General features: G+C 36.5%; 1 long non-coding RNA gene across 1 annotated transcript; it reads right to left on the bottom strand.

Moving 5' to 3' along the window:
- Positions 1 to 402: 402 nt before the first annotated feature.
- On the bottom strand, positions 403 to 2843 carry LOC121993892. The gene is made up of 2 exons (XR_006115463.1): positions 2558 to 2843; positions 403 to 636 (listed from the first exon to the last, which is right to left on the bottom strand). It is a non-coding gene; the product is annotated as an uncharacterized LOC121993892 (long non-coding RNA).
- Positions 2844 to 3185: the final 342 nt, after the last annotated feature.

Raw genomic sequence — 3185 nt, 5'->3', positions numbered from 1 at the left:
AGGGATTCTAACTAAATACCGACACGACCTCGCTTCGATTACACTAGAGTGTTTATTCCATTAGATTTCAATACTATTAAGTAGAAAAGGTAACGTAGAAAGTCAAATTAAAGGGATACCCCTATCATATGAAGACCCTCGGTCATCCAGTCTAAATTACACAGGTCACTTCCTAACACAAAATTAGAAAAACTGTAACGACCACCCTTCTTACTATACTACTCTCTAAGGTGACCGTTACTTAACTACTAACTCTGCTTAATCGGTATGATCGAAACCACGAGGAGTCCCTACCGAAAAATTTCGACAACACCTCCCCTATACCAGTGACCATAAACTGAGATACATATATAGTATACATCAGCCACAGGTGGCTGGAACATATATCATACACCCACGCAATTAAATAAGTGTCAAACACCAAAATATCTACTTATTACACAGAACTCATCTCAGCATGCAATCTAAAACACGAATGAACTCAAATGACATGAAGTATAAAATTCAACTCAATTGTTTCTTATCCACTAAACACAAAACTCAATAACATCCCAAGTCTCTCTCATAGTCCTGGCATCACACACCATCCGCGCCACCTTGTCGCCTTCCTTTACTATATATTTTCCTTTCCTTTATCTGCAGTAAGAGGAAATGCAAACTATAAGCAAAATTGCTTAGTAAGCGCTATCTAACTCACAAAAACTCGGATATGCATGTATACAAGAAGAAACTAGAAACTGTATGCTTTTAAAAGAAAACATATATAGCTGCTCATGTTAAAAGTACTGAAACTAGGAAATAAATCTACTCATGCATATTCATTAGCAAGCACTAAAATCTACATACTCATGATATACAAGGATAAAACTGCATGCTGGAAGATAAGTCTAATCATGCTCAATAAACTAATCAGGAAACAAATAAAACTAACACTGCATGCTTCGAATTAAAAGAAGCTAAACTTGCTGACTCTAAACATAAGTGAAGCTTGTTTCATTTGTTTCAAAACTTATACTTTAATACTTCAAAATAATAATCAACTTCTCTTGGGCCCAGGCGTAGTACCAAAGCGCGCTCCCTAATAGAGACTGTGGTAGCTAGTCACAAGCCCTACGAGGGTAAAGACCTTGGTCTTACCAGGGCCAAGACATTGGAATTGGTCACCTGGATTTGTTTAACGACAACCTTGGAAGTCGGGTACTAGCCTCTTCAAAGTAAAATATCTTAATTACTTCTTCTTTAAATGTCTTGACATTTTAACAAGCACCTTGTGTGCTAAAATCCCTAAAGTCTTGACTTTGGGATCTACTTAAGGCTTTGACCCTTTTCTTTCTTTTCTTTATCTTTCTTATCCTTGTTAATACCTCTAATAAAAGGATATCTCATACAAAACTGTACTAAAATACTAATTAACATTGCACTCAAATGCTTAACAGAATTGCATGGAAATACTTAATAAAACTGTACTGAAATGCTTAATAAAATCTACTCTAAGATTGGAGTTCTGCATATAATACATATCAAAATCTGCATGCCATACTTATCAAAATCTGCATAGCAAAGAAATCTAGAGATCTAAAATCGATACTGCTCATGCTTGAATCTATAGCAAGGAAATAGCAATATAGTTCAATACTGCCCATGCTCAAACCCATAACAAAGAAATGGAAACAAGATCCAATACTGCTCATGCTCAAATCTATAGCAACGAAATAGAAAAATGAAAGTTGATCATGCATATTCAATAGCAAAGGGAAAAGCTAGAAAAAGATACTGCTCGAGCTCTACTAATAGTAAGGTGGAAAAATCTGACTTCTTTAAGCATGCTACCACAGAATTTAAACAAAGGAAAGTAAAATCTGAATTCCTTAAGCATGCTACAACAGACATAAATCAAAGGAAAACTGAATCTGTAATGTGAACTTATATGGCTGTTCCTATCCGTTGAGTGGCAACCAAGAAAGTAACTAGCATGCTTAAAATAAAACTATTTCACAAGAACATGCATAACGCTTAACTTATTTTCATAAGAGGATCTACTTTAAAATCCTAACGGTGCATAAAAATTATTGGCATCATGAGTTATCAAGGGAGTCTAAAACTGAGATGCTACATATCTCAACCATTTCATGATCACTGCCTAGCAACAAGACCAAAAACCGCAAGGCTAATTATAAGGGTTGTTCTGGCTTGACAAAAAGAATAGCAACTCTGAACTAAACTATTATCTCATTGACATCTCTCACACCATTAGCCATTAACAAAAGAAATATAAAGCCTGGCATCAAGTTAATTAAGCTCCACATACAAATTACGAACAGAATCTGTTCTAACTACAAAGGATGATGAGAAACAACATATCACGTAACTCAAGCTTTTCCAATGCATGTAAACTCAACGAAATTAAACCACAAGCTCCAAATCTAAACCATTTTACTTCCTTCCTTTGTGATTCATGGTAGCAAACTCAAAAACAGCACTCTTTCAAGCGTACTTCGAAAATCAAGAAGAACAAGACTCCGGGAGCTACTCCAACTGCAGGTGAGAAGCAACTTACCTTGCTTCTTGGACTCAAAACCGAGAAGAAGAACTCTAGGGTTTCCGGTTAGCCCGAGCTTTCCGGCCTCCTCTTGTGCTCACCGTTCCTTCTTGATGAGGGGAGCTCAGATCCGAGAAGAGCTCGCGGAAAAATCCCCTTTGGCCGACCGCCGGAGAAGCCCTAGCCTCCAGCTATGTCTTCGCCCGAGAACAACCGCCGCGCGCACGAGAGGGAGAAGAGAAGGATTTAGGGCACGGGAGATTAATCTCCTTCTCCACTTAATACCTATCTATTTCTGTTTTAAATCATTGCTTAATTAAATTTCACTTCCTATTTGATCAGCATCGACCACTTGCACACTTGGTCAACTGGACTCGCTTAGGGTTCGGCTTAATCCGAGGTCTCGAGTTCGAATCTCGGCTTGGATATTTTTTTGTCGAAACTTCTTTCGTTTAGTAAAAATACCGAACGACTTCCAAAAATTATATAAAAATACTCTAAAAATTTCTAAAAATCTCTAGAATATTTATATAACATTTTTAAATATTTTTAAATACTATTAAGACTTGAAATGAGGAAATTTGGATTGTTACAAAAATTCATTAAACTCTAATTAGATAATTCCTTGTAGAAAATTAGTCTCTAT

Source organism: Zingiber officinale, chromosome 6A (genome assembly GCF_018446385.1).
Source record: "Zingiber officinale cultivar Zhangliang chromosome 6A, Zo_v1.1, whole genome shotgun sequence".
NCBI lineage: Eukaryota > Viridiplantae > Streptophyta > Magnoliopsida > Zingiberales > Zingiberaceae > Zingiber > Zingiber officinale.
The sequence above is the reverse complement of the archived record's forward strand: the minus strand, read 5'-3'. Positions and strand labels throughout refer to the sequence as shown.